Source organism: Pinus tabuliformis, chromosome 5_2, assembly GCF_031772625.1.
Source record: "Pinus tabuliformis cultivar Carrire ecotype Pingquan chromosome 5_2, CPIR1, whole genome shotgun sequence".
Lineage (NCBI taxonomy): Eukaryota > Viridiplantae > Streptophyta > Pinopsida > Pinales > Pinaceae > Pinus > Pinus tabuliformis.
In genome coordinates this window covers 724,534,007-724,545,735 of record NC_142306.1, presented here as the reverse complement: position 1 = coordinate 724,545,735, position 11,729 = coordinate 724,534,007, and the positions used below count along the sequence as shown (strand labels likewise).

Here is an 11,729-nt window from a genome sequence, read left to right as displayed (position 1 = left end):
CCATTGAAGTCTAGAATATCATTGATTGTTGATTTCCTTCCTCATCTAACTTTTGTAAAGAAAATGGGAATTTGTCTCCCTGAAAATATATAAAAAGGTAAACAAGTAATGAAGCATACTTGAATACTTCTTCAATATTGAAATTGACAAATTTCTCATGTATGGCTTCAACAATGAAATTACTAAAATCATAAATAATAGTGGGTTTAGAATCATTAGAAAACACGGATAAGAAACCCAAGTATGGCATCCTTGGTAGACTGATCAAAGTTATAACCAAGAAAATAGGAAAAAATACTTGTAATTGGCTTGGTTCTATCAGGAAAAATGGATGAATCATAAGGAGTATCTCTTTTTGGTAGAGGACTATTAATAGCTAGAAACAATTCAAGGGTCTGGGATCTTTTAGTAAAATCTAGTTTTTGATAAGCTTCTATTAGGTTTTCATGGGGAAAAGGATGGGTTGGTGTAGTAGAAGGGGCCTGCAACATTTTTTCAATGGAATCAGAATTGATTGAACAGAGGATTTCTCCTGTGGGTGAAATAATTGTTCTCTAGATTGAATCATAAGATTCATGGCATTTTCTTACAAATTCAGGTGCTCTGTGTATCTGTGGGAAAATGCAATGAGGTAATTGAGAGTTCTAGAGCCTTATTTCATCTGTCTGGTCAATTAGCCAATCTTCCATCCAACAATAAATTTCATATAGATCAAATTGAGAAGAAGTCTCAATGATTTTGCAATCTTTTTCGACCAATGGGGTATGATGGAAGTCGACCTGTGGGTGAATAAGAGGATTTGGGACTTCTACGATTTCTTTTCCCTTGGGAGGCATTTTGTTAAACAAATTTCATATTATAAATGACAGAGATTGGTCTGAAAAAGAGTGATCAGAGTGAAAACAGATAACTGAACAAGAGGCAAGTGGACCTGGATGTCGGATTTGTGAACAAGACGAATGCTTTCTTTAATGTCGGACAGTGGTTGAGCTGTAGGCAAGAAAACTTCAATAATTAGTCTGGTTGCAGAAATTCACTATGTAACCATTCTCATGCATAGCACAGTGTTTATAAATGAAAAAGTGGAGCAGGAGTGGTACTGAACATTTGAATTCACATTAATTATCCAACGGATTAATTAACGAATGTTTGAGTCATAAATTCGTGGGAGCGGAATTGAATGGGCAATGGATAGGCGACAATTGATTGGACGACAGACATAAAATGGAGTATGACATGGAGCGGTGGAAAACGGTCCTTTAATATACCTTGTTCGGGGGTAAGGTGAGGTGGTAAGAAGTTTCAGGATTTTTAGTCCCGAAACACTAAAAACGGAAAAAGGAGTTTATATGGGCGGTATGGGAAACTTCCCATTTCAGACCCCCACCCCCGCAACCGATAAAGTTCGAACGGTGAATGAGGGCCGAGGAGGGCCATGGGCCATCAGATCATGGAAGAGTGTGCGGGATGAGAGGTGAGGTGGGGGGTATTTAACATATGAGCGGAAATGAATGGTGGGGTCATGACTTCGAGGGTGGATGTGACAACTGTGGGTCATGGGGATTAAATGAAATAACACTGGCTTATGAAACTTTTTGGTTAATTAAAACCTGTCATATATATGTTTTCCCAATGTTACAACTTAGGGTTAAAACATTTGATGCTTCAATTTGATTTCACATGTCTACCTACCCTTTTACTCCTAACATTTTCACTTATCTTTCAGAGTGCATATAAGCTAATAGCTCAACATTTTCTTTTTATGCCTAATCTACCTCTATACCTTATTTCCACCATTGGCTCAGATTAAACTATTGAGCCAATTTTATTTTCTACTTATGACAATCAATTTAAATCAAATCCAATCATGATTAAAGTGTATAATTGGATTAAATAAACTAGCATGGCATCTAAACAAACTGCACACAACTATTATTTACAATATTGAATTAGAGTAAAGTAGTGGCATTTAGATTTGCAACACTTTTAGAGTTTATTGTTTTTTGCTTTTCTCTCTAACCTAACATTTTATCTTTGCCTTCATTTTTTAGACCATCTATTCTAACATTTTGTTTGATATGGAAATATTTATCAAAATATTTCCTAACATTTTTTATTCAATATTCTCTTTGTCCATATCCTAACTTAACATTTTTTAAAATATATTTTTCATTTTTTGACTAATTGATTCTAACTTACCAAAACCAAAAAATGCTACGACATTGGCTCCAACTGGGGACTGCTTTCTCCTGTAGAATGCAGAGAACCTGCAAAGCCATGTGCCTTCTCCTCGAGCTATGGCGTTTTTGCTATAAAAAATCACACTGACAGCTTTGAAACTAAAATAAATCAGATTTTTACAATGGTAGTAATGAACTCTACTTCAACTTCTCAGTACTAAATGTAATGTTTGAGAAACCTTCCATTTACAGGATAAGTCGAATGCAGTCCCTCCAGATTTTGTAGCACAAAAGTGTTGTTTCCCTTCACTTTAGCAATTGCTAAAGGTCCAAACCATAGGTTGTCAAACTTGTCATGTTTTCCCTTATCTTCTCTTCTGGCATCCCACCTTAAAACTAGATTACCTTCCTTGAAGTCTCTTTCATTGGCTCTTCTGTCAAATAGGCTCTACATATTAGTCTGATACTTTTTCAATTTGTATTGAACTTCATCTTTGTTTTCATTTAGTTCAAAAATATGATTTATTCTTCTTGAAAAATCATCAGGTTCATCTATTGAATCTTGCAAAAATTTTAAAACAGGAAAGGCCAAATTGGTAGGGAAGATTGCATCTTTCCCATAGACTAACTGAAAAGGGGATTTTCCAGTAGATCTTTTTGGAGCAATTCTATTTCCCCATACTGCATAAATTAAATGAGAGTCCTAGCTCTTTTTATGATCTACTAGAGTCTTTTTTATTACCTTTACCATACTTTTATTTGAGGATTCTGCAAGGCCATTACCTTAAGGGTAATATGGAGTTGAATGATGTAACAGAATCTAATATTTCTGGCAAAAATCAATCATTTTAACACTAGAGAAAGTTGCTGCATTATCAGTGACAATTTGAGTTGGACAACCAAACCTAGATAACATATTTTCCTCAATGAACTTAATTACCACTTCATTAGTAGCATTTCTTACTAGAATTGCTTCTACCCATTTAGTGAAATAGTCTATTGCAGTGAGGATCCATCTATGCTGATTACTTGAAGTGGGATGAATCTCTCCAACAAAATCTAATTCCCATTGGAGAAAAGGTGTTGAGCCTATTGATGGAACCAATGAAAGAGCTGCTAATTTATGCTTACTAGCAAACATCTAACATGGAATAAAACCTCTGACCTTTGCTTCTACTTGTAAGAACAATGTTGACCAATAAAATCTTGCCCTTAATATCTTATATGTTGTTGCTGTCAAAGCATAATGCCCTCCACAAAATCTTGTATGAAACTGATCAATGATTCCTTTAGTTTCTGATATAGAATAACAAAATGTTTAGTGGATCTTTCCAGTACAAATTTGCATTTATGATATAGTACTTGACTACTTTTAATTTGAGAGTTTTACACTGGCTTTTGGAGAAAAATGCTAGACATTCAAAGTGGATTAAGAAATTTACAATGTCTTGATACCAATTTAACAACATAAATTTCTCATCAATGTGTAAAGGGATGATTTGATCTGAAGGTAAAGGTTCTTGTGGATTCTTTTCTTCAAGATGAAGGGAAGGTTCTTGTGGGTTCTCCTCATTCAAATTTTGGGAAGGTTCTTGTGGATTCTCCCCTTCTTCAAGGACTGAAGGTTCTTGTGTATTATTCTTGTCTAAACTTTGAGAAGATTCTTGTGGATTCTTCCCTTGTATTTCTAAAACAGAGTTTATTCTGAGCACTTTACAATTGGATTCAGCTAGAAGCTTAGCTAATCCTTGACCCTTTACCATCTGTGTAGTTTTGATAGTTAGATCAAACTCCAACATTTGAGTGATCCATCTACCTCTCTTCCCATCAGTGTCAGGTTGGGTTAAAGCAATTTTCACAGCACTATTAGGGACATAAGCAGTAATAGGTGAATGTAGGACATACATCCTGAATGATTTCAGGGCTTGAATTAGGGCATAGGATTTCTTCTCAATGATGTCATACTTAAGATCGACATATCTCATTACCTTACTAAAAAAGGCTATGGGTTGGTCATGGGAATCTTCATTCTTTTGTAATAAAATAGTAGCAACGGTTGTTTCAGAGGCAAAGGAAAAGATACTGAATGTTTAGTGTAATCAGGGCTAGCCAAGGTAGGAGCTTCAGAGATAGATTTCTTGATCTGATCAAATGCATGCCTAGAAGAGACAGTCCATTTAACTTCATGATCCTTTCATAGCATATCAGTTATATCTTTTACAATTTCAACATAATTTGGGATGAATCTCCTTAAAAAATTAATCTTGCCTAGAAAATCTTGAATCTCCTTCTTGTTTCTAGGTAAGGTTAATGTTTTAATGACAGACACACACTTGGGATCAATCACCACTAATTCCTTTGAAATTATGTGGCCCAATAGTTTTCCTTCTTTAATAGCGAACAGAGACTTTTTGAGATTCAGTGATATTCCAAATTTTCTACACTTATCAAAAACCTTTGTCAAGTGCTTTAGATGTTTCTGATCAGAGTTAGAAAAAACAGTTATGTCATCAAGACAAATAAATACAAATTTATTTACCTGACCCACAAAAGATATGTCCATAGCTCTCTGAAATGTTGCTCCAACATTAGATAAGCCAAAGGGAATTCTAGAGTATATAATTGTACCAGAGGGTGTAGTAAAGGTTGTCTTCTCTCTGTCTGCTGGATCAACATTTACCTTATTATAGTCTGAAAAACCATCAAGCATAGAAATTCTTTGTGCTCCTTAAACCATCTAAAGTAATTGATTGATTTTCGGTAAAGGATAGTTTTCTTTAAATGATCCTTTATTCAAATTTCTAAAGTCCACACACAGTCTGATTTCTCCATTCTTCTTTCTAACAAGAACTAAATTTGCAACCCAATTAGAATACCTAAGAGGGACAATAATATGGGCATCCAACATTTTCTTAATTTCCTTTTCTATAGTTGGTAGAAGAGTTGGATTTATCCTCCTAAGTTTTTGTTGATAAGGTTTTGCTTCTGGTTTCAAAGGAATCTTACATTGTATCAATGAAGTGTCATAAGCTTTTAAATCAACATAAGTCCATGCAAAAACATCCTTGTATTTTTCAAGTAAGTGGAGGTACTAAGCTTTGATCTTTGAGTTTAAAGATGCACAGATTTTGTTGTTTTCAATATCATCATTTGTTCCAATGTTAATTTCTTCTATGTCATCTTGTGAAGAAATGGACTAAGGGTTTGTGAGGACATCATTTTGATCGAACAATTTTTCTAAAGGAATGAGACCTTTGGGAATAAAATTGTTGGATAATTGAATGATATCATGATCAACACTTTTTGAATTTAAATTTGAAGTATCATTTTAATTTATATTTTCATTTATTTCTATTCTATCTTCATCAATTTTTAGAACTAAAAATTCATCTATAACCTGCAGAAAAGATTTCAACTGTTGATCATCTTCAAATATCTACCGGTATTTGAGATTATCTGGGATAGATGGTCTTTATTTGACTTGTATATGATAGATTACATTAGTCTAATCAGGAATTTTAAATGAACTTGCATAAACAGCTAAGGAATTTGCATGAATATTCTGATCTCTTGGAATATAAGTCAAATTAAAAGCATTAAAGAAATTTTCAACTGAATCCCAAACTTCATTTCGGTAAGACCTAAGCCCAGGATTCTTGGTCTGGCAAATATTTCTCACTTGTTTGACAATAAGTTCTGAGTTAGTAAAAATAGTTAAGTTTTGAACTTTAAGATTTTGGCTAACTGTAATCCTAAAAGGAAAGCTTCATATTCAACCACATTATTTGTAACTACGAAGTTGAGTTTGCATGATTGGGTAATATTTTCTTTTTCTGGTGAAATTAAAACTACCTCAGCTCCTGCTCCATCATTTGTACAAGAACCATCAAAGAATAGTTTCCATACATCAGTTTGATTTGGTACAAGAATTTTGATCTGATATGACCATATACTAAAAACTGAAGTAGAATTGATTAGCCATTAGTGATTTGAATGATAACTGAAAGCACGAAAATAGAGGTAAAGTGCTAGAGAAGAACACTTTACGATAGCTAGTAAACCATAATTAAGATGCAAAACAGAAGTGAAAACAACGAAAACACAGATATACCAGACAACAAAATTGATTACGGAGTTCGTCCCTGATGGACTACATCTCCAGGTCCATTTTCAAAATGGGCGACCATTTTATTAGGAATGAGAAGGAAAAAGTCAATTACACAATGATTTAGACAGACTGAACTTGCACATAGGCAATTATGACCTCTATCATTAGTTAACTCTCTGAACCAGCTTTCCAACACTGCTTACGGTTTCCAAATCCGACTTTGGATTCTCTGAAAAAAAGAAAACATCAAATTTAAGAGAACTATACCACCGAGACTGAATTGGGAGAAGTCAACCGCTTACCGTTAAAAGAGTAGCTCCAGCTTTGATGGCTGGCCCCTGAGAAAGAGTTCCTGATACTTCCGAAGAATCAGATAGAGGTGGGAGGGGTAAAGCTTGAACAGGCACCAAGAGTTGGGGAAACAAATGAGCCAAATTCCAGCAACCCTGAATGAGTAAATCCGCTGAACAGATCATAGCCCTTGGATCAAAGAGCTGAGCGCACCACTGTTGATGGAAGGGAGAATCCCGAGGCGTCTAGCTAAGAAGGGGCAGCTTGCTCGTGCCACAAAGCCATGGCAGAGCCGGAGTGAATGTTAAAAAAATGCAAACGAACAGTCCAGAGATAGTTAAGCCTTGGTTAAAATTAAATTCATCACATCGGTCAGTTCTGGGTATTTAATACAGGTGCAGTACACATGGATAAGTGTTCCTTATAGCATAGATTATGTGTACAATAGTCGTATTAAAATATCAGGGTAAATATTGAACAGTAAGATTTGAACTCCGACCAAAACCCAAGTAATAGATTTGTCGGAATAGTAGTTTAATTTTCCAAGCAAAGTTTCACTAGTTTCATTTGTTTTTTTTTAATTGTTATATTTAATCCAATTTTTATTGATTAATGTTTAAGATGGAGGTATGACAATTTTGAATTTAATACACAATATAAATAGATGGTATTTTTAACAATAGGTGATATTTTATGTTAAAAATGGAAAATATAATAAATTTGATATAATGAAAAGAATATAAAACATTTCACTATTAAAAATAATAAATATGTTTTAAATAAGATTTTTACTAATATATCTAGTATTAGAACAATAAAAACAATTAAATGGGAAAAAACTACAATCATTTCATTATAATTTTATTTAATAAAATATTAAAATTCACTAAATTAATATCATGCAATATAAAGATCTAGTGGAAGAAATCTTTTCAATTTTGAAAGAAAACTACAGTAATTTCATTATGATCTTATTCATTAAAATAATAAATTTTAGTACTAACATTTGCACCAGATGTTGCAAAGGAAACGTTGTAACGCATAAATTGAAGAACACAAATACAACAAAAGAATACTTTGATAATTGTCCTGCCTTCCCACTCCTGGATTGTTTAATGATTAGCTTCTCCTGCTTACGAATCTCTGCGTTGATTTCCACTTCTGACTCTGATTTCTTTCTTGACAGGTAATTCGAATTGGGTATGGGATGTTACACCATACTAATTCCAATATGGGAGATTCCAATCACGTTCCAAGGCATTTTTTAAAATGTGGATGTGACAAAAGGTTGTTGTGGAAGGTGTTGTTTGTATATGGGAAATTTCTTGATAATTTGTGTATAATCCTAATGTTGATAGATATGTCTACTAAGTGGTTCCAGTTAATGGGGCATTGTTTTGAGCCTTCAATATATTTTTATTCTTTATCAAAGTATTCTTTTGTTGTATTTATGTTCTTCAATTTATGCCTTACGGCGTTTCCTTTGCAACATCTAGTGCAAATGCTAGTAATAATAATTTTAATCTTTTAATATTAATATTAGGGTTAATAATGTTTTTTTCATGTTATTAATAATAATTTGGCCCATGGGATTTGGTCCATATGCTTGGTATATAATTAGATGTTGATTTCTAATCCTATTTGATATATTTTTATTAGCTATTTATACCTCTTTTATATTTATTTATTTACCATACCTCTTTTATAAATATGTTATTTGACCCATGGTATTTGGCCCATAGGCTTCACCTAAATAAAACCTCTTTTTTGAGTTTTGGTAAATATAGAGAGGTTTATGGAGTAAATATAAGAAGAGGTTTGATTTATTTACCATACCTCTAGTTTATTTATATTTTTACTTATTTACCATACCTCTGGAGTAAATATAAAAAAAGGTTTTATTTATTTATACCTCTATTTTACTTATATTTATATTTATTTACCATACCTCTTTTTTGAGTGTTTGAAAACCTCTTTATATTTTAAATACCTCTTTTTTTAGTGTTTCTAAATCTCTTTATATTTTAAATTTATATTGTGTTTATACATAATAATAATTAGATTGATTTTTAAAATGTTAAATGCTAAACATTATGTTTACATTTATGTGTTTACGTGAGATCTACCCCATACTGGGCTATGATTGTGGGTCCAATATGGAGAATGATAAGATAATTTATTATTATAGAAATGTCAAGAAACAATGTTGATGATTTTTATTATAGAAATCCCCATTACTTCTGGTAATTGATTTGAAGTGTAGTGGTATTAGTCAATCTAGAAATTAGTGGAAATAGTGAGATTAGTGAGATCTACCCCATACTAGGCTATGATTGTGGGTCCAATATGGAGAATGATAAGATAATTTATTATTATAGAAATGTCAAAAAACAATGTTGATGATTTCTATTATAGAAACATCCATTACTTCTGGTAATTGACTTGAAGTGTAATGGTATTAGTCAATTTAGAAATTAGTGGAAATAATCCAACAGTAAAGGCTTTCATAAACATTGATATGAATCAATATTTCCTTGTTAATTACTTGTTTGTTTATCGGCCATGTATATAAAGGGAATATATAGTTATATTTCACAATAAGGGTTTATATATATATAATTTAATAAAAAAATCAAATTTATATAATCATTAAATGATTAAAAGAGAATAAATTAATAAATATTCTATTTTAATGTTTTAGAAAAAAATTTCCAAAAACAAATATGAATAAACCCATTTTATATATTTTCATGTTATTCATTATATATGCAAATTGAGTTTGGTATGAAGTTTGGTATGAATCTTATCTTTGCAATAGGATTTATCTAGATTTTTATATGGTGGTGAAAGTAGCTAAAATGGACATATGAAGTTATTGCTCTTATATATACAAGTCACAAGTAACTTATTAAATCTTTTGACAATTTGATGTTGTAAATAAACATTGTTAAAAGATAACATCTTCAATTCAACATTAATATGCTATATCTTAATATTGAGAAAAGATTTAAAACCAAAAATATAATCTATAAACATATACACTAAAAAAACTTGAATTTAATATATGAATTGTTATTTCTTAATTATTGTTATTTACTTGATTATGGAAATTAAAATACAATTTTTTCAATTTTAAAAATCTATGGGCCTCTTTTGTCACTTTTTAAGGTAATTGCTAATTTTAATTATAAAAAAAATATATTTAAGATTAAAAACACATATATGTATATAAATTGTGTCTCTCTTGTTTGTCTTCTAAGACCATGCATCTGTGACCTCACAATTATACCATGCCTCTGTGACCTCACAATTATTCCATGCTTCAACCTTATCATATCGGATTATGCCTACCATTTTTGTTTTTCCATATCCAATGGAACTAAGTCGAACATGTGGTCGGGTGCTTCACTTACCTCTTCCCATTTTTTTCCTCACGATTCACACTGTTTTAATCTTGGTCAAGAATTGTATTTGATTTTTGTGGGGATGAAAAGCAATGACATTCCTCCCTCATCACTACCTCCATTTTCTACATGCTGTCCCTGTCTGATAAAGGCTTTCAATCTCAGACCCTACACATCAAACTCACTGTGTTAGTGACTACATTGACTCTATGCATGTATCCATAGAGTTGTACAATGTTATCTTGTCGGGATTTTTATTTTCGTAAAATGATTTTTCTTTTAGTTTGTTATTATGTAAAAAATCAAATTTTTTTATTAAATGTGTGTTGGTATGTTAAAAGTATTTTCTTTTATTAAATATGTGTAGATTATTATTTGTTTTAATTTTAGTTTTTATTTTTATAGGTATAAATGAAAGATATTAAGCTATTTTCATCATTATAAGATGAAACCAAACTTACTGTTAGTCATTATTTCATTTAAATCTGATTATAATGAGGTGCCTTTCTTAAGGAAAGAGTTTTGGCCGACTTTCCTTTCCCGGTTGCTTATATCATTGTGTGGTTGACTGTTTCCAATGTATCCAGTATCCCACGAAAATGGGCAAGGTCAGATAATTAAAATTCGTCTAGGTCAAATAATTAAACTCGCCATTGTCAAGGCTGTCTCCGCAATTCGCAATGAAAGAAAGTTACTATGTGGGGATTATTTTCAAAAGCGTGGGGCGGACTTTTGCTTATCGCAGGCTGCTTGAATAACATGGCGAGCGTGTCCCTGCTTTGACGGAACCGATAAAAGAGATTGTGTGGTCGACTTTCTCCCTATGTCGTTGATATCGTTGTGTGTTGATTGTGTCCAAAATGTATATATAAAAATATGGCGAGCTCATAAAGAACACAGAAAAAAATAGAGATGGATTCTTCGAAAATAATTCACGTCTCTCCTGTTTTTCCGACATGCTGTGTGGGCAGCCTTACTCTTACAGCCTTCTTTTTCCTTGTCATACCAGTTTTGCCTACAACTTTTGTATTCGACGGATTCAACGGAAGCAACTTGATTTTGGAGGCGGGTGCTTCACTTATCCCCTCTCAATCTGTGTTACAACTCACTAATCACACGCGTTGGGTGCTCGGCCGGGCGTTGTATTCAACTCCTGTCTGGATTAAACGCAACTACACGCTTTCCTCCTTCAGCACTACCTTTGTTTTCTGCATGGTGCATCCCCCCTCTGGCGAAGGGGTGCACGGATTGACCTTCCTCGTCACGCCCCGCGCAACTGTTAGCGGCGGTCTGTCAAACCAGTATCTGGGGTTGCTCAACATTACTAGCAACGGGCAACAATACAATAACTTGCTTGCAGTGGAGTTCGATACGGTCCAAAGTGTGGATATGGATGACCCAAGCGACAACCACGTGGGGGTGAACATTAACAGCCTCATCTCAGTGCAGACCGAGACTGCAGGCTATTGGAATGGCGCGCAGAAGTTCCATAGAATCAGCCTCAAGAGCGGACGCAACATACAGGCCTGGATCGATTACGACCATTTGCAAAGCCAGATCAACGTTACCATAACGTTGGCGGGCTTGCCCAGACCGCAGACGCCGCTTATATCTCAGAAAATCGATCTGCAGAGCGTTCTGCAAGAGAAGATGTTCGTTGGCTTTTCAGCGGCTACGGGGACTTTGGCTGAGGACCATTACATTCTCGCGTGGAGCTTTAACACAGAAGGCATGGCGCACCCCTAG

At 33.5% G+C, this 11,729-nt stretch overlaps 1 pseudogene; it reads left to right on the top strand.

The window, feature by feature from the left end:
- Positions 1 to 10,895: 10,895 nt before the first annotated feature.
- LOC149161247 (putative inactive L-type lectin-domain containing receptor kinase III.2 pseudogene) lies at positions 10,896 to 11,729 on the top strand (annotated as a pseudogene).